The sequence below is a fragment of the Spermophilus citellus genome (assembly GCF_964194105.1).
Source record: "Spermophilus citellus genome assembly, chromosome: 8".
Lineage (NCBI taxonomy): Eukaryota > Metazoa > Chordata > Mammalia > Rodentia > Sciuridae > Spermophilus > Spermophilus citellus.
Genome location: NC_138189.1, coordinates 47606995 through 47631842, shown reverse-complemented (window position 1 = coordinate 47631842; position 24848 = coordinate 47606995). Strand labels below are relative to the sequence as shown.

General features: G+C 35.2%; 1 protein-coding gene across 1 annotated transcript in view; it reads right to left on the bottom strand.

The window, feature by feature from the left end:
- ADGRL3 (adhesion G protein-coupled receptor L3) overlaps window positions 1–24848 on the bottom strand; it is a 788620-nt gene that overhangs the window by 762191 nt on the left and 1581 nt on the right. The window lies entirely within an intron of this gene.

The following is a 24848-nucleotide window of genomic DNA, read 5'->3' as shown; positions in this document are numbered from 1 at the left end:
ACAATTGATTCAAAATGAGAAATTTAAAACAACCCCCTAGTTCTTTTTTTTAAGACCTTTAGTTTATTTATCTATTTTTATGTGGTGCTAAGGATCGAACCCAGGGCCTCCCACATGCTAGGCAAGTGCTCTATCACTGAGCCACAACCCCAGCCCTGCCCCTAGTTCTTTGAACATAATATAAACTGTCAGAGTGGCTGGCTTCATAGACCAGATTTACAGAACATCAAATAATGGTCATTTCAAATATTCAAATCTTTTCTTTTTTTTTTTGGGGGGGGGGGGGGGCGGGAGGAGCAGGGATTGAGCCCAGGGGAGCTTAACCACTGAGTCACATTCCCTAGCCTTTTTTTTTTATTATTATTTTGAAATAGTCTCACTAGGTTGCTAAGGCTGGCTTTGAACTTGAGATCCTCCTTCGGAATATAAACATATTAGAGTGTCTGCTTGACTGTGTTTAACAATCAGGGCTGATGAACTTTTGATTTTTGCAAAAAACATTTTACATAGATTTTTCATTTTTTGTTCGTGGATGCATCTAAGTGCTACATTTGAACTTGGGAAGAAAAACATTGTATTTTACTGATTATGAAATTCCAAGGCTCAACTCAGTCAAACAAAAGGATTTTGTGATCATTTACATACATAGCCTACAAATATAAATGAATGTTTTTATAATATAGATAGAGTTCAAATATCTCAATTTGTTATAATAATGAGATTTCACTTTCAGATACCTTTATTCTGAAGATAGTATCAAAGAGACTTTGTAAAGCCTCTACTTTCTGTTGTCCATGGGGTTTTTACCCATATTAGCCCCTTTCCATCTCCAGGTAGGATGCAATAATAACACTGTGCAATATCCCCAGCTGAGCTACCCTCCAGAGTCTGCTGGGCACCTGAAGTAGAAGTAGAAACTTCTTAAGGTTTTCATGGCTTACATCACCCCATAAAATAAGGCAAATAAAAAAGGTCACATACATTCTACTTTATAATTCAGAACTTATTTGCCTTAGTAGTGGTATTTGTATTTCACCTGAGAGCCTGAAAAAAGGTCATAAAATGAACTCTCTCTTCAATTCACTACACATTGAAATCTCAGTTCTGCTGCCAACAACCTAATATTAAAATAATCACACATACACAAAAAAACAAGGCATTTCTGACCCTGGGGAAAGTGGGGACATCTCACAAATAATTAAAAAAGATTGTTCTTACCTCCCACACTTAGAAATGAAATGATCTATTTGCTGTTACAAATCCTAACCACCATTTACTTATAACTCAAATAAACCCATAGTGTTTCTGTTAAAAAGTAGTCATTACTCTGGGGCAGTTTGGTAACTATCCATTCTGAGATACCCCTCCAGATGCTGCAGGGGAGGGCAGTGCTGCTGCCTGATAGGGAGCAAGATCATTTTTCTGGGATCAGAAATGTTAAGGTTTGTGCTAGAATTTGAATTGAAATGAACAATGGAACTAAATCTATGCTTGGCCAAAGTGATTCACATGTAACTCAGGTGAGTCACAGTTCTAGATGGTAATTTGTGAAGAGGCAAGGACTTGGTGACAAGGAGCACAGGAGAACTGCACCACAAAAATGAGACCTTGAAAGCTCTTAGTAAAAGGGTCAGAAGGCCAGAAGGTACAGGCAGTGATGGGAAAGATGTTAAGGGAGAACAAGGAAATATTCATTATCTTTTTACTCTGACTGTGGGCCAGGAAAGAAAACAAATATGAAACAGAATCCAAAGAACTTGATGAGCTTGGATATGCCAATGAAAGGACAACTGTTTTTTGTCTGGGGGATCAGAAGTAAGGACCTTGGTTCTCTAAGACTGAGGCAAGCTGAGCTCTGGAATGAAACAAGATATGAATAAATGAGTAGAAGGAAGTAAAAATAGAGATGTCTATTCAACAGTTTCCTGTTAAAATGTATTAATCTATACTATTGCCAAAGTGAATAACAAGGTGGTATTTGTAATTACCTGCACAGGTAAATTTTTTTCCCCTAATATTTTTTTTAGTTGTAGATAGACCCAATACCTTTATTTATATGTGGTGCTGAAGATCGAACCCAGTACCTCACACGTGCTAGGTGAGTGCTCTATCACTGAGCCACAACCCCAGGCCAAATCTTTTTTTTCTTTTAATATTTATTGTTTTTAGTCGTAGGTGGGCACAATACCTTTATTTTATTTATTTAGTTGTATGTGGAGCTGAGGATCAAAGCAAGAGCCTTACATGCGCTAGATGAGCAATCTAGCACTGAGCCACAACCCCAGCCCCACAGGAAAATCTTGACTATGGTATTGGGATTGATTTTCAATTATCTTTCAGAATGCATCAGATTACTTGAAGGTTAAATGATATGGTGTTTATACCCCAGGCTGACACTGAGGTTGAAGAAGTCAAGAGGATAATGGCCCTACGAGAATAGAGACAAGGAGGGGGAGAAATGGGAAGGCCATATAACATAGGAGCTACATAAAGCTGAACGTGTTTCTAACATTTCCAGTCTCACGTGGTCCTTTAGCCACGTGAAGCCATCAACTCTAAGAAGGCAAGGTTGGTTGAGAACCAGAGTCACTGTACCATCCAGGAAACAGCATAACAATAACTAAAGGAATGTGCCTGTTCCCACTCTCTGGCACCAATTAATTGCCTTTACACTGTACCAGGGAGCTATACCCAAAACTCCAAGAGTAAAACTTAATAAATTCCAGTGATGAGTAGTAATCTCAGAGTGAAATAACAGTACTGACTTTCCCCCGCCTCCCCTTCTTTTTCAAAAAGATAAAATAAAAAGCAGATCCTGGACTAGAAGTGAGGGGACAGGAAAACAAGAGTTAGGGGGGCACTTGTCCTTCTATTTTCTATCCTGTCTGCAGGTTCTTGTAGGCAGGGGTGGCTGCAGTTACAGTCAGAAAATGAAGTTCAATAAAAAAAAAGATCCCTCTTCTTTTGCATACAGCATCAGAAATGACTATGTGTGTCTAACTAGTGAGAGAAAGCCATACAATGGTGCTTGTGGAATTGAGACCGTTTCCCACGCAGAGGCCTTGCCAAGGATAACTGAATGACTGTGAACCTAGATTACATAAATCAGTAACATTTTTCTACACCAATAACAAACTTGCTGAAAAATGAATCAAAACCTAAATGTAAGGACTAAAAGTATAAAACTACTAGAAGAAAACACAGGGGAAACACTTCAAGACATCAGTAAAGGCAATGACTGTTTTGGATAAGAACCCCAAAGCACAAGTAACAAAAGCAAAAATAGACAAACGGGATTACATGAAACCAAGAAGTTTCTGTGCTGCAAAGAACACCATCAACTGATCAAAGAGCCAACTTGCACAGTGAGAGAAAATATCTGCAAATTATTTATCCAACAAGGGACTGATACCTAGAATATGTAAGAAACATAAAAAATGTGATAAAATGGACATATGATTTAAACAGATATTTCTCAAAAGAAAATAAACAAATGGTTAACAAGTATAAACCAATGTGCTCCATATCACTGATTATCAGGAAAATGCTAATTACGGTTTCAATCCTTAGCACCACATAAAATAAAGATGAAGGCTGGGGTTGTGGCTCAGTGGTAGAGCGTGCCTAGCATGTGTGAGGCACTGGGTTAGATACTCATCACCACACCAAAAAAAAAAATAAATTAAATAAAGGTATTGTGTCCATCTACAACTAAAAAAAAATTAAATAATAAAATAAAGATATTGTGTCCACCTATATCTAAAAAAATAAATATTAAAAAGAAAAAAAAAACACACAATGAGATCTCATCTCACCCCAGTTAGAATGGCTAATAAAAGACAAAAAAAATTACAAATGATAGGCTACAAAAAAAGGGAACTTGTTTACACAGTATTTCTACAGATTTAAATTAGTACAGCCATTATGAAGGTTCCTAAAAAAAAAAAAACAATTATTATTTGATCTAGTTATCCCATTTTGGGGTATGTATCGAAAAAAATGAAATCAGTATTACAAAGAGATATCAGCACGGCCATGATTATTACAGCACTATTCAATAGCCAAGATGTAGAATGAACCAAGGTATCCATTGACAACTAAATGAATAAGGAGAATGTGGTATATGCAGTGGAATATTATTCAGCCGTGAAGAAAATGAAATCTTGTCATTTGTCACAAAATAAACAGAAGTAGAAGAATTTCTGTTCAGTAAAATAAGCCAGGCATAAAAAGAAATTACTGCATACCTTTACTCATGTGTGGAAGCTAAAGAAGTTGATGTCACAGAAACAGAGATAGAACACTGGTCATGAGAAGCTAGGGATGGTGGGATGCAGGGTTGTACAGGGAGTTTGGATAATAAGTACCAAAATACAGCTAAATAAGAGGAATAAATAATTAAAATAAATAATTTTAGTGTTCTGCAACACAGTAGAGTAACAACAGTTTACAGCAATTAATTGTCTATATTATAAGGAACTAGAAGATGGGGGCTCAAGGGCTCCTAACACATAGAAATGATAAATGTTGAAGGAGATGGAAATGGTACTTAATGTAGTTTGATAATTACACATGTGTTTCTGCATCAAATTATCACACTATATCCCATAAATATTTACGATTTTAAAAGTAAAGAAATAATAATTTTTTTTAAAATGCAATGCAACTTTTCTTTATCCACAAAGAATCTGGAAGACCTTTCCAGTTATAAAAAAGTGCAAGCACTTAGTGCTTTAATAAAAAGCAGTTAATGTGTAATTTGGAAATTGTTTTTAGGATCAAAATTAACTCATGCATTTAAAGTTTTTCCCACAAATATACCAAAATTGTAATAAATGTTAGAGATTTAAAGGGTTGTTCCCATATTCAGGTAACATGTATTTTATAGTTAATGGTAACAAAGATCCAAGTCAAGATACTTCAACATACTTTAGATAAGAATTCTCTTAACAAATTATAGCCATGGAAAATGAACACATTTAAAGTTTCCTGAAAGCTGAAAGAAAGTAATGATAAAGGTAATTATCAAATGAAATTTTCATCAACTATGATTTTGAGGTGCCACTCAGGTATGCATAAAGTTTGTTTTGAAAATAAAAATTCAAGTGTGAATTTTTTAAAAATTTAGTTTAAAATAACTCCTACATACCAATACAGAACTTTTATGAGTGAAAAAAATACTAACTCAGGCAATGCATCAAAGATTTAAAAGGCTAAATGTCAAGACACTTGCCTAGTACTTATGAACTCCTAGGTTTGAATATTATGCTTGGAAACTTCCACAGATCATTGCATTCGTTTACAGTCTGGGATCTGTAAGAATCTTGCTCTTGGAAGCAGATCATCTGCTTTCCATATTGCTGTTTCCACTGTGTTTCACAAGGCCCCATGAGGCAGGCAGAAACTAACCAATGCACAAACGACAAGGCAAGTCAAGACACCCAACAATCAACAAGTCACAAACATCACACACCCCCAGACACACTATCAACACCATAGGAAAAAAAAATAAAGATCAATAGGGGTGGTTACCCCACAGTGTGTGGGCCCAACACCCACGATGCTGACACATAAGTCGTAAACGCAAGTGGAGGCATCTGACCAGCCCCACCACTCACCAATCTGGTTCTACACCTACATTCGAAATCACTGTGTTACAGGAGAAGCTAAGACTATTGTTGTATTTCTCATTCATCAAGTCTCTGAAACAAGAAGGCCAATGAGTAATCCATAAAACAACTATTCTGCATTGCAGAGAGCCCATTAAATGTACTTTCTACTCTGTCCTCGAAATACCATAATAAAAGCAAGAGGACACAATACAACTGCATCGACCATTCCACTCTCCACCTTGGCATTCTCCAGTCTCTCCAAAGAGAATGTTGTGAAGTGCTTCCAACCAAATTTCTATTCACCAATTAAGAATCCTTTCAAAATGTGCTTTGTAAGGAAGATCTGAGGAAAGCTAAGATGAGAAAAGTAATCTGACTTTTAAAAATATCTGAGACTCATCCTTAACAACTAAGCCTTTCTTAGCTGGGCATGGTTACACGTGCCTTAATCCCAGTGGCTCTGGAGGCTGAGGAAGGAGGCTAGACAATTCAAAGCCAGATTCAGCAACTTAGCAAAACCCTAATCAACTTAGTGAGACCCTGTCTTTAAACAAAATATTTAAAAAGGGCTGGGGATGTGGCTCAGTGGTTAAGCACCGCTGGGTTCAATCATTGGTACACACACACACACACACACACACACACACAGAGAATTAATCCTTTCTTGGAAGTGCAAACAAAATTCTACCTTCAATCTTCATTTTCTTAATTTCCTTGATAAGTAGTCCAAATGAACATTCACATGAACTGGAAACATCAGTTTGTTCAATTATTATAGCTCATAACAGTTTTCTAATATTTTAACAATTTTCCCTATAAACTTTCCATACATTGACAAAAATCAACAATTACAAGCTTACTATCAAACTCTTCATCACAACTCCATGTATATAAAACCATGGAGGGCTGGTGATATAGCTCAGTTGGTTTAGTGCTTGCCTTGCATGCACTTAGGCCCTGGGTTCAATCCCCAGCACTCCAAAAACAAAACAAAGACAAAAATGGAGACTCCCAAGACACAATGTTAATTTAAATTTCAAGCTTTATTTTGAGAAAGTAATGTCATTATTGTCTTCAGAGGAAACTATTCATCTGTTGTGTGGGTTTCCTCAGACCTTTCTTGACTACGCAGTAGGAAGATCAGAATATGGACTTCATTCCTTAACAATTTGGTTGTGGCTCTTATAAGTCCCTACGTTCTTGCCATTCTTCTCACAGGCGTTTCCAATGGAGCTTGAAATTAACTTTTTTTTCTTTCTTTTTTTTTTTTTTTGCCTTACACCTTATTTTGCTTAGTTTGTTAATCTAGACTTGTTTTACCTCATTGTTTTGCATTAGACTCCATTTCCTGACCACACCAGCTCAGATGAAAAAGGAGTTGAATTATCCAAAACTATAGAACCAAAAAGAATAAGCAATAAACAAAATCGTACTTCTCCTATGAATTCCAAAAGGTCTTCTAAAAGGGAAAGATAGGTTTTTTAAAGCTAGCATCTTTACTGCTGTGACTAAAGAATCTGACCAGAACAACTGTAAGGAGGAAAAGTTTACTTGAGGGCTCACAGTTCCAGAGGTCTTATCCACAGAAGGCTGGCTCCATTCCTCAGGGCTCCAGGTGAGGCTGATCCTCATGGTGGGAGAGGGTGACGGAAAGAAGCAGCTCACATCAGGAAGCAGAGAGAGAAAGACTCCAGCTCCAGATACAAAAATGTATACCCCTTAGCCACACCCCCAGTTAACCACTTCCTCCAGCCACATCCCACCTGCTTTTGGTTGTGGCTCAGTTAATCCAATCAGGGATTAATTCACTGATTGGGCTAAGACTCTCACAACCCAATCATTTCTCCTCTGGACCTTCTTGCATTGTCTCACACATGAGCTTTTGGGAGACATCACACATCCAAACCACAACAATAGAGGTTCACATTTGGGGGAAAAAAAAAAAACCTTGATCAAATCACATACTTGTGATACTCAACAGCATCCTAACAAGTAGCCTCCAGATTACATAAGATTAGTGCAACACTTCCAGGACATATAAACTAAATGAAAAGTAGAATTAAATTCCATGACTCCAGAAGGATTAAAAAAAGAGTAAAAAGTCATAAAAATAAAAATTCTAAAAGGCTTTCACTGCAATTACGGTTATGATGGAGTTGGCACAGCATGGTTTTAACTACATATAAGATTAATATTTATTTTCAACAAATGTAGCTAGAACAATGTTATTATATCCCCTCCTTCTTTTTTTAAACTAGGAGCACACTGATTGAAATGGATTCATTTATCTAAGCTGACAGCTAGACAAAACTATATTGTGAATATTTTTTCTCTCTGATTAAATAAGAACTCAGCAACATCTGGTTTGCTACAACAATTACCCAAAATTATTCAAAATAAGTTTTTTTAAATATGTTTAAATATGTCACTCCATTTAACAGTTCTTTTTAATACAGCATTCAAAAAAATAAATTATAAAACAATTTAATTATAGAAGTATTAAATTCTAATGAGACTAGAAAACAGAAAAATCACTAACTTGCTTTTAGAACAGTTAGGATTATAAATAAATCAGGTATTTGGTTCCTCAGAGCCAGAACCTGAGGGTTTTTATGATCTTTCAACAAGTCCTTTCAGCTGTCAAGAGAGATTTTAAATTGTATCTCCTTTACACACTATAATTAGAGAACAGAGAATATCCTATATTGAAATAGCAGTCCTCCAAGAGGAAACAAATATTGACATCATATTACAAATCTACCTTTGAAGGGCAGGTTCTCACAGGCAAAGGAGAAAGGGACATGACTCCCAGTTCATACACATCTGCACTTTATTTCAGAATACCTGGCTCCAAATTGTTCTTCAAAACTATAGTTTTATCATGCATGTCAATTGTGTAATTTTTTCCTTACTATACCCAAAAATTTACTAAATAGTACTTCATTATAACTCCTAAAGTTCTTATATATTCATAATACTGTATTTTAACAGAAGAGAAGCTTATTCAGGATAAAGGTCTCTGAGCTCATTCCCCATCCTCTGTCATGGTATTTCTTTCCAACAGTGATACATTTTCTTAAAAACTGTCACTTTTAAAATAAGCAATTTTCTTCAAATCCTGATAATAGTTGTCTTATAGGAAAATGTGCTTTGGGGACAGAGGAAGACTATGTCTACCTTGAAATACTAAGCATACAAACTGTGTTTTACAGCCCAAATATGTTATGTATATATTCCTACAGAATGCAGGTATTAGAAATAAGTAATACAGGCATTTCTAGCATTCTTATCTGACAGTGCCAGTAAAGTACTCAGGCTTCCATTTATATCTCAGAAATTGCTAGATAATCATTCCTTTCAGAATAAGTCAGAGATAAAAAAGATAGTATGATGTACATCAAGTAACCTGACAGAATGATTCCAAATGGAAGGCCATGAAGACTGAAGGCAACAGATATGAAATGTAATGCCAATCTTGCAAGAAGTCTGGAAGGCAAAAAAAAAAAAAAAGGTGCTGGCTTGAACCACTATGTTCCACAGCAACTATTTTTCCTGTTAAATTCATTTATTATGACCAAATCTCACAGCAGTGCAATGTATTACATAAACTCATTTAATTCTCACTGTCCTTTGTAATAGATATAATCAGCCCTAACATCTAAGGAGCCAACTGTGGCTTAGGAAATGACCCAAAGCCATACAGATGTTACCTAGCTGTCTGAAGGCTTAGGCTCAGGTCTATCTGACCATAAAGCCTGTGTTTCAAATCTCTGTCATGTGACCTCATCAAGTTATTAGAGTTCCTGCTATATTAATTTTTAACTTATACATGATATTTCTCATGCAATGTTTTATCTAGCATATTATGCATCTCCAGCTTTAAGAAAAATCAAACCTCATTTAAATAATCAGGTACTTCAGGTTATGAAAAGATTAAAAGCAGTCTCAGACATCAATGGACTTGTATTTCCATAGAAGCTTAAGACATCTAATCAAAAGCCATGACAATTTCATAAACACCATGAAAAAAACATAACAAAGAACAACAAAGAATTAGGGAACAGAACACAAGGCAAAAATGAATTATATAAATTATTAATGAAAGGCATAAAAACTAATATATATATATGTAAGGTCTTAAACAATACTCATGTTTTTTCATTTGTCACTCAGAATATCAGACCACAGTGGTATCAAGAGACAAATGTACTACTGTCTTTTCAGGTATCATTAGAATAGGAATTTCTTCAAATGACATCAATAATGAGGATTTGCAAATAAACCACTTTGACTGGAATAAAATATCTTTGTGGTTTGAGCCCTCTCAACTAAATTAAATGTCCAACATCTGATTTTATGAATTTTATGCAGCATTTAAAAGAAAAACATATTTTAAAATTTTTGTCATATTACAGGAGTCCAGAGAATAGATATAACTTTTGAGGTAAAAAATAAATCTGATGAAACAACTGGATACAGCAGTATAGTCACAGCCTTACATTATACAGGTGGATCTGCACAGACAGCAAGAAGTTCAGATGAGGTCATTTAACCAATGATCACCATCTCACTTGGTCCTCTATGTCTTTATTACTTATAACACATTAGAGGTAGAAGGGATATTATTTACTGCAGACTCCTTCCTTATTACAATGAGTGGAAGTCAGAAAGAGGTAAACTCTACCTACACTGCCCAGCTGAAAATCTACAGAGCAGAGGCTGGGACTGTCACCTAACTGGTCTCTCCATATGACCCCCCCCCCCCGCCCTTTTTGCCTTCCCTCCAATTTTGTCTACACAGAACAGCCAACATGATCTTTTAAAAATAAAAATCAGATTTTCTCATTGCTATGCATAAAACCTTTAATGATTTCCAACTGCTCCTAAACATTACAAACTGTAGACTCTTTCAACTTCCCCAATTCAGTCTTAATCCCCCAACTCAGTTGAGATCTGACTCTGCTAATAAACTCTCAAAGTATCCTGAACTTGTCCTTCACAGCCCTTAACCACGGTGAATGTCAGGCACATTGCTCAATACCTCTTTATTTCTGTGATTTTGCAATTGCTAAAGTCAGAGGTTCTTTCTGCCATGTTATGTTCCACATTCCCAGCATGCTGCAGACATCTGGTGAACGAACATATAATAAATGGTAAAATTAATGAGTTAATGAGGCTAGTCTTTGGGGAGCTACAGAAAACAACAGAACAATTTAGAAGCCCACTTAGGAGAAGGTATCAACTTTAACAACACAAGAATGAAAAAAAATTAACACAAATAATAAAAGTTATCACTTTGGGGGAACACCATAAATGTAGACAGTGTGTTATATGTTGTGTGTGTATCATCTCATTTAGTCCTCACTATAACTCAGAAAGATAAGTATTATTTCTATCCCTTTTTTAACACATGAGGAAACAAAAGATTGGAGAAGTTAACTAATTTTTTCAGTGTTAACAGAGGAAAGTTTGAAATTGTGCTTTTCCAACTCCCAAAATTCTGCTCCTTCTAATTTTTCTGTTGCATTCTCACACACAGATATTATTATTATAGTTTACATTTCTCTACACATTTTTATTTTCAGTAAAGATCATTTGACTTATCTATAACTAAATACAATTTAATGATTATACTTTATAATACTTTTATGTGAATAAATTCAGCCATGTGAGGGACAAAAGGAATACATGGAAAACACTGAATATTCTGAATATTGAATATTCAATGTGTATACTTTTGTAAGTGAAGAAATGCTAAAATTTCCTTGATATAATATAAATGTTCTGTGGGCCCAAAATTCATTTAACATGTAAATAGAAGGGAAAGAAAGTGAATATCAGAGACTATGTCAAATGCTAACTGACTTACTGTGAAAAGAGTATAACTATCTTAATAATAGAGTATAGAGAAATATTTGAGAGAATGTTATCAGAGTCCTTAACACTTCACAGAATGAAAAATATCTTCATTATGTCAGTTGCTCTTTAAATCATCACAAAAAAAAATGTCTCACCTATTTTACCTTTTGAGAATGTGCTATTAGCATATGCAATGCTGGGCTTTAGCTGTTCAAGAAGATTGAAATGTGAAAATTCTTATAAAATCAACTACCTATTGAGTTAAAGCTTTCTGAAAATGGAACTTGCAATTACTTTATTTTTTTATTCTGGATATTTTAGGGAGAAAGGAACACCCCCATACTTCCTCCTATTAACACATGAAATACACCTTGAGAAGCTGTATGTGTAATGTAATACAGCTCTGTAGTGCTAACATCATGCCTGGTATCATAAATGAGAATTCCTAAGTGCAAGTAGAGAAATACCTTAATAAAAGGTAGCTACAAACCTGCCATGTGACTTTGGGCAAATCACTTCAACCCTTCATAACTAAATTTTCTCTTTTTAAGGAAATTAGAGTGTGGAAAACTATATCTTTTAATATCCTTTCTAGCTTTTTATTATCCCACATGCATGTACAGGGCAATTTTCAAGGGCACTTAAATTTATCTTGCAACAGTAACTTCAAAACTGCTTTCATGTTTCTTGTAAGTCCATAAAGCACATTCATGAAGTTTTACAATCATTTATTTATCAAGCATTAAACTTGGTCACAAAAATGTATTCTGGTGCAGATTTAAAAAATATATACATAGTTAAAGTACAATAAATTGTCACTGTGACTGCTAGAAATGTACCAAAAATATGTCTTTACAGTTGGAAGCAGAAGTCACAACAATGTCATCTAAACTAGAACTTTTAGTCCCCCCTGACTAAAGAATGAATTAATAAAATCAAATTCTGAAGATAATGCATTCCTGAAAAAATAAAATTTTCATCATACACCTGCTGCTTTTATCTTCAGTTTTACTTAAGCACTAATTTTAAAAAACCCTCATATTTTATAGTTTTCATTCTCTAATTCAGTCTACACCTAGCAAAATTTGTGTTCATACTTACTAAATGAAGCCACAAGGTTCTGTTTCATTACCTTTTTTTACTTCTTTCTTCTTTTATAAACTTCTTGAAATATGTTTATTGATCATTTACTCCTACTTCTCATATTTAAATTTTAAAAGACTAACCAAACCATCAATTATCTTGTTCCATAGGGTTTGGTAAAAGAGAGCATTGTTAACTTGACACTTTCAGAAGAACTGAAGAGATAAAGAGGTTCATTCAGAACAGAGAAAAAAAAAACAAGAGATTTTATGGGGACAAAAAGTGTAAGGCTGACTTAATTCTTCATAATTCAGTTTTACTATATAGTTTTGTTTTATTAGTATATTAAATTCAAAAGTATAAATATTAACATCCAGTAAGTTTCCCTTTTTTATTATTGATTATTATACTGACCTCAGCATCTACACATTGGTACATATATAACTCAGCCACAGCTAAAAATTACAAAAAAAAAAAAAAAACATAAGCATAGCACTTTACATGACAAAAAATTAATAACTACTAACTATATTTAATTGAGAATTAGCAATCCCCAAAAAATTTCAAAAAGTTCAAAGGACCAGTTAGGCAGAGAGCAATGATGCATCTGGATCACTTTAATCAAGAAGTAAAATTCGAAGTATTATTCTTTGACTAAGTGATCCTATTTCAAGGAATCTGTGCTACAGAAATAGCTAGAAAGTTGTGGCTTTCAACACTTGTATACTCATTGTGACATCATTTATCCTAGTAAAAAATGCTAACCCGGGGCTAGGGTATATGGCTCAATTGGTAAAGTGCTTGCCTTGCACCTGTGGTGCTGATTTGATCCCCAGCACCATCAAAAAAAAAAAAAAAAAAAAAGATGATCCACAAGAATAAGTCAATGTGTAAATAAATCCTATGTGTCTATACTATATTTACAGCATTAAAAATGATGCTTTCAAAAAATTAAATGGCACTGAGAAATTGGAATTCTATAAACTATATAGACAGCTTAGTCTCAATTCCATTAAAACACAAACAATACACATGTGGATAATCAAGGTAAAAACAGAACTATGATGAACATTATACAGATAATACTATACATTGAATGATATCTGTTTTAACTTTATATATCTCTACATGTCACCAGTGCTTCAATGTCACCCTGTACTATAATCAGGAAATACAATGTAAATATTGTCTTCAGAATGTACAATCAGCTACACTGGGAAGAATGAACAGGAATGAGAATCCAGACATTACTGGGAATCAAGCAGCATCAAAAGAATATAAACAATACACATTAAGATAGTAGAAAGAATTCATTCCAGAATAACATCTATCAAGCTAAGAGAGACTAGCAGAGGGAAAAATAACACAGCAGGATTACTAAAACAAAACATATGGACTAGCACACTGTCCTCCGACACTGACACTGAGTCCCTCATACAGATTGTTCATTCATTTGTAATAAAGCAGGTTAATTTCTCACTTATAAACCTAATGTTTTCTTTCAAACCCTATGACTTTTGTTGTTGTTATTGCTGCCCTATCTCAATATTCCCTAAATTCAAGGAAGAAAACACACATGCACACCACTGCTATTTCACTATCATCTATTATTCAAGAAAGATCTCATTGAATGAATGTCTGCTCAGAGGCTTTAAGCAAATTTCATTTCTGAACACTACTGTCTGCAGCCCAGCAGGCTACTTCAGCAAGATAAGATCACATATTTAATCAAATGCACCAGAAAGAAAGAAAGAAAGAAAGAAAGAAAGAAAGAAAGAAAGAAAGAAAGAAAGAAAGAGAGAGAGAGAAAAGAAAGGAAGAATCGAAAAGTTTGCTTAATAACATCAAATTATAAAAATACAATGTTGACAGCATACTAATTTTTAGTGCTCTTTCTTCTTTGAGGATCTGCAAGTATAAAGAAGGTCACTGTACATGGAAGCTCTTCTAATTAAGGTTTCTACCAACCTTTAAAAAATTCCCCAAATTATCTTCATATGTTACTACTTATATTGAATTGTACTTAAAAAGAAAATGAAAATTCAACATAACTTTCCAATTTGAATAAAGAAAAAGTAAAAAGCAATAAATTTAGGAGGATTCGACACTTACAGATAATGCCTCTGAAGCGCCACTTTACCTCATCTGGTCAAATCTCAGCATTAAACACTACCCAGACTCTGGATTTTATAATAATGGATCCACATTAGATGGCTGTCATTGAAAAACATTACTACTGGCATGCTGAAGTATATAGTTTCTTGGGATTTATTAGGCAACTATAAAGTTATCCATACTCCATTATTTGAAACATCCAACTTGATGAACTCTTGAATATTCTGCCTCTAAACAAAGAGTTTACTTGAATAAAAATATATTTTCATCAGAAGCATTATATAATGGATACACTAGAAAACGTAAAATAATGTCTCAAACAGATGGATGAGTACATATCTGTAAACCTGTTTTTTTTTCCCTTGATTTACTTGTATTTGCACTTATTTTGTGTTACATTTATTCCCATGCCACAGGTATTTTTGTTGTTGTTGTTCTAATTTTTTCCCTTCAGTTTTTTCTAGGATGACTTTTTTCTCTGTGCAATCTGTACTTCTGGTTTAGAAACAATGTGTTCTTTTTCGGTAAGGACTATGTTAATGGTGCTAAAAGAGTTCATATGTAATTAATTATTCATCCATGCCCACTATCAGATGCGGAAGTTCTATTCACGTGGATGTATTCAATGCCTAGATAAAATTTAAACTTGGAAGACCAACATTATTTTCTGCATTTTTAAGCATATACTGGAAAAATCCAGCACTCTTAGTGCCAGCAAACCTGAGTCCTGCTCCCCTATTCAGTATTGTATGAGGACAATTCCACCATTACAGGACAGAAAGAAACACACTGCTTCTGTAAAGTGACATCTTTCTGATACTTGGTGACTTCCCACATATGCAAAATCTATATGATCTCGTCGGTTTAATGAGTGACTTAGCTATTTTTTTTTAAAATAAACCTAAAGATATGAATTCCTTTATTTGTATTTCTGTTGACTATTCTGGGTATAGTAAGTAGGGAATTATTTTCCAAGACCATTTTAGCTACTGACAGGAAACAAGTAAACTCATTTTGAAAGTTTTCTAGCCAAATCAACAGAGGCCATATTTGTCTTGATTAACAAAGAATCACTATAATGAATACTCAGATGGACTTGAGTCCCATCCCCAAAATGTTTCATATATATATGCAGATATTCCAAAATCCAAAAATCCTGAAATCCAAAACACTTCTGATCCTAAGCATTTTGGGTAAGGAATACTCAAACTGTATTATCATTCTACTACAGTCATTGAAAAAGGAATGGCTCAGTGAAGTGAAGGATATTGTCCATAGAGAAAGAAAGAGACACTGAAAAGGCACACTCATACATTGCTGGTGGGACTGCAAGTTGGTGCCGCTAATCAGGAAAGTAGTATGGAGATTCCTTGGAAAACTTGGAATGGAACCACCTTTTGACCCAGCTATCCTGCTACTTAGTTTATACCCAAAGGACTTAAAAACAACATACTATAGGGACACAGCCATATCAATGTTTATAGCAGCACAATTCAAAATAGTTCAATTGTGGAACCAACCCAGATGCCTTTTGGTAGAAGAATGGATAGAGAAATTTTGATACACACACACACACACACACACACACACACACAATGGAACACTACTCAGCATTAAAAGAGAATAAAATCATGGCATTTGCATGAAAATGGATGGAGTTGGAGAATATAATGCTAAGTGGAGTAAGCCAATCCCAGAAAATCAAAGGCCAAATGTTGTGATATGAGGATGCCGACTCATAATAATGATGGCGGTGTGGGTGGGGAGCATGGGAGGAATGGAGGAACTTTAGATAAGGCATAAGTGGAGAGAGGGGAAAGGAGGGGGCAAGGGAGTAGGAATGACTGTGGAATGAATTAGACATCATTACACTAAGTACATGTATGAAAACACAAATGGTGTGAAAATACTTTGTGTACAACCAGTGACTTGAAAAATTGGCTCTATATGTGTAATATGAAATGAACTGCATTCTGTCATCATGTATAACAAATTAGAACTAATAAATAATTTAATAAAGAAAAGTAAATAAATATAGAGAATAAGAAAACTAATGAATATGTCATTCTACTAAATCTTGTAAGTTGAATTTTAGTACATATGACAACTAAGATACTATCATAAAATGTGTCATTTCAAAATGACTATAAAATACTTATCTGTAATGCATAAAAATCACTTAGATGAAAGTGAAATTTAACTAAAATTATCTTTTAAAAAAGACTCTATGTTATTTTAAAAGAAATGACTGCCTGGGCTGGGGTGGTAGCTCAGCAGTAGAGCTCTTGCCCAGCACATGTGAGGTACTGAGTTCAATCCTCAGCACTACATAAAAATGAATAAATAAAATAAAGGTTAAAAAAAAAGAAAATGACTGCCTCAATACATCATCAAACGTCAACTACAGTTCATCATATGATTAAAACTCACTAGACGACTTCAACTGAATATTTAAAGCTGAGATAAAGAAGAAATGCAATAGATATACACATGCCTTGTGTTAACACAAAACTATTTCTCAATAGGTTCTTTGTCCACTCCTTGAATTCATGATCAGTATTCTGAGTCAAGGTTCAAAAAACCATCAGCCACTGACAAATCAAGACACTGAAAATTAAAGAAAAAATGCTAATATAAACCAGTGGAGCTCTTCCATTCTTGCCAAAAAGAAAATCTCATACAAAAAGATGACCATCAGTCAAGACCATTTCCTCTTATCCAAAAGTATTTATTTGGAAGAGCTTTGAGGAAAGGAAGGGGAGGGGAGGGGGTAACAAACCAAAACAAAACAAAACAGGAGACTGTTGAGAAACCTCTTACAGGGTCAGCTGTCAATGGAATGCATTTTAGTATTCAAGTAACCCACCCAAGCAGAACATCAAAAACTGGGCTTGAGTCTCTCCCCTATTCTCACAGGCTCAGGCTACTGTTAGCCACTGGGGCTGTCCTGAATAGTAACACACTCTGCCTCTGCAGGACACAGAAACACCAACACAAGCTGATCAAACAGAAGTGGGTGTACTTCTTACTTGGCTTTTCATTTTCTTGAGTCATACTTTCAAACATTTAAGTCTGGTACAATTTAGCAAGTCAGTTGTCTAATGCACAGTTTATTTTCTCATTTGTTTTCACCACCTGTGTTGTTCCCTTCCTTTTTCACATGAATGTGCTGTATGAATATAGGTAAAAATCACACAGTTTTAAAAACTTCTCTTATTGGCAGGTGTCACTGAAATACAGAGTTAATTCTAAAATCTGGACTTAATTATGAGACTTTCAAACCTTCTAGTCTTTAAAACAATCTGGGGATCTCAATTTTAAGGATTCCTTTGCATTTATAGCAATCTTAGGAGGACTTGCACTTTGGCATTATAAATCTTTTAAAAGTATGGAAATCTGTAATATAAATCTTGAAGTTTATGGTGACTTCATTTGGTTACAGATGTCGTTCATGCTTAGAGAACTGTTGACATTGTGTGAAAAGATCATCAGCTGTTTAATTTAAAAATTTTTAAATTAAATTGTTACTTTCATCTTACACCTGATTTAAAGTCAATCTTCAGGCACAATGTTTGATTGATGTCAAAAATATTTTTTTTATCAGGATTATGAGTTCTGGTGGGAATTCAATAGCAGAGCATAATAAGTTAAGAGGAAGAGCTCAGAAATAGTTACTAAAAGGTTAAAGAAGCAGAGAAGGAAAGACAAATAAGAGACAAGAAACCTTTTTAAACAGCTTAAGAAAATGCTATTGATTTCCATAGCTCATCAAGAACTCCTCAATTAAGAAAATGATATTTGATTTAGCTAAGTTTTCTTAAGGATAGTACTCAAGGGCATTTCTAATAATAGTATGATAAATAATAACACATACCATGCATTAAATGCTCACTCTACCAGATAATTTTTATTTACTTATTCTTCTCTAGAAACTAGCAATCTGGATGTTATTAACTCTATTTCTTAATAGAGAAGGTAGAACTAGAAAATTGTGCATTGGAGACTATATTCAAGTCTCTCCAATCCAAAGGTCATTTCTGAAAAATTAATAATTAAGAACGGTTGCCAGCTACACTTATCTATGGAGTATAATTTACCTCTACAATACTAGGACAGAATACATGAACCAAAGTGCTGAAGGTGATAGGTTCTATAGTACCAATTTCTAGTGACAATTCAGAAATTACAAGGTGACATGGGATACAGGCAAAAACCATAGATGACTTATAATGTAAAGTTCTCAAATGGCTGTCAAAGTGCTTGACTGAGTAGTATTACAATTCTCCAGTTAAACTTTAGCATCTAGTAAACGTGCTCTGTATGTGGATCTTCTTTCACAAGTTAAGCATGTCACCATTCACAAACAGACTCAACTACAGTATATAATTACCCCAAGGATCCTTTTCACTGAAAATGGCCTGTTGTGGTGCTTAGATAGTGATTAACAGATTAAGCATGTAGGGAGCCGTCTTGATATCACTTCAGAAAAGTGATTTCCTCCCTAATAATTCCCAAGATACATAAATATTCAATTAGGGTCTTTGAAATCTACTTTTAATTGGCCATTCATACTCGGTACCCAACTTCAAACTTAGGTCAAGCTAACAAAGGTGTTTTATTAATTCTTCCTACAAAAAAAGTCAATAACTTCCCCTAAATTTTAAATTGTGCAAGAGAAAAATAAAGCCAAGATTATTTTTATATAAAACTTTTAAATTTAGTAACATTTTAAGGCATACTCTAAAGCAATGATGTGAAATAAAATTGCATATCTGAATCACATGGGGAATTGATTAAAGTTTCCTAAGACCCTCATGAGACCTAAAATGATGATGATGACAGTAGAAATGATTATATCTTACTATTATATGTCAGGAACTGTTTTAAGCACTTTGCATATGTTTAGTCGTTGAACTTTCACAATAATCTGTGAATCTGGTAATTGTTAAACCCATTAAAATACATCAGAAAATTGAGTCACACATAAGATCCAGTATCTTGCCCAAAACCAAATAGCTTCTCAAACCCAGTCAAATACACTGAGTTCCTTTCTCTTCACCTATACACCATTCTGCCTTTCTACATACAACTGCTGCCTAGATCTCAAATTTTTTCCTTGGCTTCTCTGTAGCTACCCCAGGACCACTCAGCAGATCATGCTGAAAACCTACATCATTCACTAAAGGCGAATCAAAAAACTAAAAGCAAGGTTTTTAAAAAAATATTTTTTTAGTTATACATGGACACATGTATATTTTTATTCAGTTTTATGTGGTGCTGAGGATTGAACCCAGTGCCTCACATGTGTGAGGCTAGCGCTCAGCCACTGAACCACAACTCTAGCCCTAAAAGCACTTTTTTAACATTAGAATTTTAGGAAACAGAATAATGAAAATTCCAAAGAATTAATGAGTAAAATATCAAATGTGTCTGTTCTTTTTAAAGCTTGAACATCTACTTGTTTTCTCATCCTATATGGCTCCTTGTATGGTCAGATGGGTAACACATGTGAGCAAAAGGACCTTGGAAGTTAATTTGTACAGTTCTCAATGGTTTGGGTATAAGGATTCTATTCCACACCTAAAGTGACTTCTGATTATGTTATCTATAATAGTATTTATGCATTAATGAACTGGGAACATTTCAAAACACAAGACTACACCTATGCCATATGTCATCAGAGCAATGATGTCAACACATATCATATGCCTTCTGGAAAATTCCACTGTACACTTGTTAAAAAATAGAGTAAGCCAAGTATGGTGGCCCTGTCCTGTAACCCCAGTGACTCAGGAAGCTGAGATAGGAGGATCATAAGTTAAGGCCAGCCTTAGCCACCAAGTGAGATCCTAAGCAACTTAATGAGACCCTGTCTCAAAACATAAAAAGAGACTGGGGATGTGGCTCAGTACTTAAGTGTCCATGGATTCAATCCCCAGTGCCAAAAAAAAAAAAAAAAAAAAAAAAAGAAGAAAAGAAGAAGGAGGAGAAGGAGAAGGAGAAGGAGAAGGAGAATAATGAGTGTGGTAGGCAAATAATGTCTAAGCATTGTAAAGAAAATGTTTTTCTTTTTGCATACCTGTGAAAAGGTCTCAGAAACCCACACGATTCCTTAAAATACTAGGTAAGAGCATTGTAAGCCCCTCAAAATAACTACATACAAAGTTCTACCAGACAGGAATACTCAATTAGATTATTTATTTTTCTACTTCAAAGATAATTTTCCAAATAACAAGATTAATATGAACAGTATTCAATTTAAATTCTTGAATATTATGGACAAAATTTTAACTTCATCTCCATAATTACTCTTATGAAGGTATTTATTAATATTAAATGCAGGTTTTAAAGTGTCCATAAGACATAGGCAAGGCAGGTTTTAATCAGATTTATAGATCCTGGGGCCAGGGGTATGGCTCAGTGGTAGAGAGCTTGCTAGCATGCCAAAGGCAACTGGTTCAATACCTGGCACTACAAAAACCAACCCACACTCTTCAAAAAAAAGTGTGTGTGTGTGTGTGTGTGTGTCTGTGTCTGTGTCTGTGTGTGTATATGTATTGTGTGTGTGTGTGTTATATAGATTCTGTAGGAAAAGAACTCAACCCTTTCACCCACCCACCCCAAAATAAATGGAGAATTTAATTACTTCAGAGTAAGGCAATTAGCTTTCTTTTTCTTTTTTCTTTTTTATTTTGTAGTTGTGGATGGTCAGAACGCCTTTATTTTATTGATTTTTATGTGGTGCTAAGGATCGAACTCAGTGCCTCATACTTGCTAGGCAAGTGCTCTACTACTGAGCCCTAGTTTTCTTTTTTATGTTTGTAAACCAATGAGCACATTCACAATTCCAAAAGGAAAAAAACATATACCTGGTTACTCATGTATCCGTAGAGTTAATTTTATTCATATTCAGACCAGGGTAATACATTAAATGTTTTTTTTTTTTGGGGGGGGGGAACCTGCACATTCCAGAAATCATAAATGCCTTCCAGGGGCATGATCACACTATTTTCTCAAATGTCAACTAACGTCAATATCAAAATTAAAATGAATGAAGAATCTGGATTTTTCTCTGCATTGATCAACAACTCCCTACCCCCCCCCCACACACACACAGTGAAGTCAGATAGAAAACAAAGGAAACATTAGGAAGCCTCTACACACATTCAACTATTCTACTTTTTATTTTATTGTAAAATAGGGTAATTTTAAAGAAACATATACATGAAAGAAACATACATAAATGCAACAGTAGTTTACGTATACACATACACTTGAGGGCAAACAAATGCTGAGTTACAATATAATCTCAGTCTTTAGGGGCCCTCCATAAATGACCAAATGTATATTTTGAATACAATGCAAATCTAAGATAATTTAAGGCAAAAGAGCCATTTGCAAAAGTTAAGGAAGTATCAGGATCTTTTCTCTTTAAATTCTGACTGCTCTCACAGTTCACACCATACCAAATTAAAGTAGCACAGAATTTCTCAGAATCAGTTTTTGATCTTAATACAAAAAAACCTCAATCAGTTTGTGCTGATTTCTGTTCCACAATGCCCACTTTTAACAGTAACCATCACTTCTACTTGGCAGCCCTTTTCAAAGAGAGTTCAAACAAAGCTAAAATGGTCCAAATCAAATTCTAAAAAACAATGCAATTATGTGTTATATTATTTAATTAACTTCAATCTTGTGATTTTCTAATCTTTTTTTAAATCTACTATTTATGATTTCCTTGGCTACAACTTACAAAAAGGAATCAAAGGTAAATCAAGTCCACAGGAAAAAATTGCCTATCCTAATCACTAGAAACAATAGCAGGCACAGCAGCTGGAGCCAGTAAGTCCCATACTTGTTATTTTTCCCTGTGGAAAGAAATATTTAAATCTGTAAAACATAAGAAGAACATTATAAAGAAAATCATTTCTGAAAAATGTTTCATTCATATTTTTGAGCTGGACCTGAATCTGAAGGATAATCTCACCTAGAAACCTAAACTGAGACATCAAAAGTATCAGACAAATCACATGCTGGCTTATCACTCCTCTGGCTAGAGATGCCTGATGCAGCCTAACATATCTACCTAAGAAAAATTAAGTAGTTCACATAAACCGTTGTACTACTCATTTCTCCTACCCAGAGTTTTAGAAATAGTTCAGTCAACCATATACTCCAGTGCAGCAGGTTACTGAATACTTAGAAGTGTTATGGAATGGCATTCAAACACTGACACATTCACCTTCAGCTAAAGACAGCACAATAAACTGACAGACACTGTTCTAATGACATCAGGACCTGTGGAATGTATGACTGCTAGGAAACACATGCTGCTAGGAAACAAAGAACAGATCTGATCAAATCTTCTAATGGAAGGACTGAGAATCATTGTGATGAGATCTTCCAAAATGGGAGGAAAAAAGTATTCTTTAATCCTTGGAAATATTTACAAGTATAAAAACTGTAACATATACCCCCTAGAAATGAAACACATATATGATACTAGATTCTTATGGGTTAAAACATAACTCTCTAAATTTTCTATTTGGGTGATGACCACGAGCAATATCACTTATAAAAATACAACTTAATCAAGATCAGGTATTGATGATTCAGTATTTTTCTTTGGCAACCTAAGTTTTTTCAAGAAGTCAGGATCTTAAAAAAAAAAATCAAAAAATTAATGTGCCTAAAATCAAAGTACCCATTACACAGTGCTGTACTTTTAAAACCAAATAGGACACAGCCATTTGCAACAAACACCAAAGCAGTCAGAGCTAATACAGAAATAAGGAATTTAATGTCATAATTACTGAAATTTAAAAGTAGTTATCATTGCAAAAGCAACTGTTGACAAATTGTTTACCTTGTACATTTCTTTACCCTTTCTTTAGTTACAAAAAAAAAAGAAAAAAGGAAGAGGAGAAAGAAAGATTAGATGAAACAAAACTGACAGAACACAAATATCCTCCTAACTCCTACACAAATTATCTGGTATCCTCTTTTGGTGATACTATAAAAGAACTGGCAATTTTATTAGCAATCCACACACAGATAAATTGGGTGCCAGAACTCTAAAGAATTTGGTACCATTACAGACTGAAAAATATATTAGGGAAATCTAAGCTCTGGTATCTCACAGGGAGATACAGGACGATCTCCAAATGAAAAATCACTGAAGTGTTTCTTTGCAAATTCTACGATGACATTCTTTAACTAGGATGGTAGCCCATGTGACACTAAAATTAGCAGACTGCCTATTTACTTCGGAGCAAACACAGAAGGTAGTTTTTCCTCCTGCCAGAGTCTATGCGTCTCATTTCCCCAGCAGCTGGCTGAAAGGATGTAAAATCAGACGTGCAAAAAGGCTTATACTTCCTAATGAGTAATCCACCCAGGAAAGTAAACAAAACAGACACCAATAGGTTCAGCTCTAAAGGAGACTGTGGATGCTTACACTGTTGTTTACAATGTTCTCTAACTACTGCAGGCAAGGATCACATGGAACACAGGGAGGAGACACCCTGAAGGTGGTTCGTATGCCCGAGTTCACCCAACTGCTACATCGCTAGCCATAAATAAAGGCAGCGCATGTTTCTATCCGTGCGAGGAAAGTAGCCAGAGACTTCTAAGGACCAGAGGTTATGCTGGTTTGACTTGATTACTTCAATCTGTTCGAGAGATGATTACTCTATGAGGTCCTCACCAGGGCCAATCTAGGGTGCGTCGAGCGCTGCACCAGCGACTCTCACGCGTCCCACGCATCTCGCTGAACTGCGCCTCTCCGGGGAAGAGCGAACACACTGTGAGGCTTCCTCGCAATCCTACAGGGCCCCCTTGGCCTCCCCAAACCAGATTTTCCAGTTAAGCGGATCCCAGGCGATTTTGATAAGCAAGCTCTTCTCAAGTAGCATCAGCACATCCCAGCACACATCTCCCTGACATCCTCCGGGCGCAGGAACGCGCACACCCAGACAGGCACACGCGGACCCCACTGCCAACTAACCCTGGTAGAGGAGGTCGTTGCCCACTCTTACAAACGTACACACCTAAAATTGCTGGGGCCCTGGAACATTCAGTCTGCAAGCTCCGAAGTGGGACCACAGGCTGGGTCTCAGCGGCATCAAAGCTCAGCTGCAGCCCAGACTTCCCCTCTCCGGAGAGAGAAGCGCCAGGGTG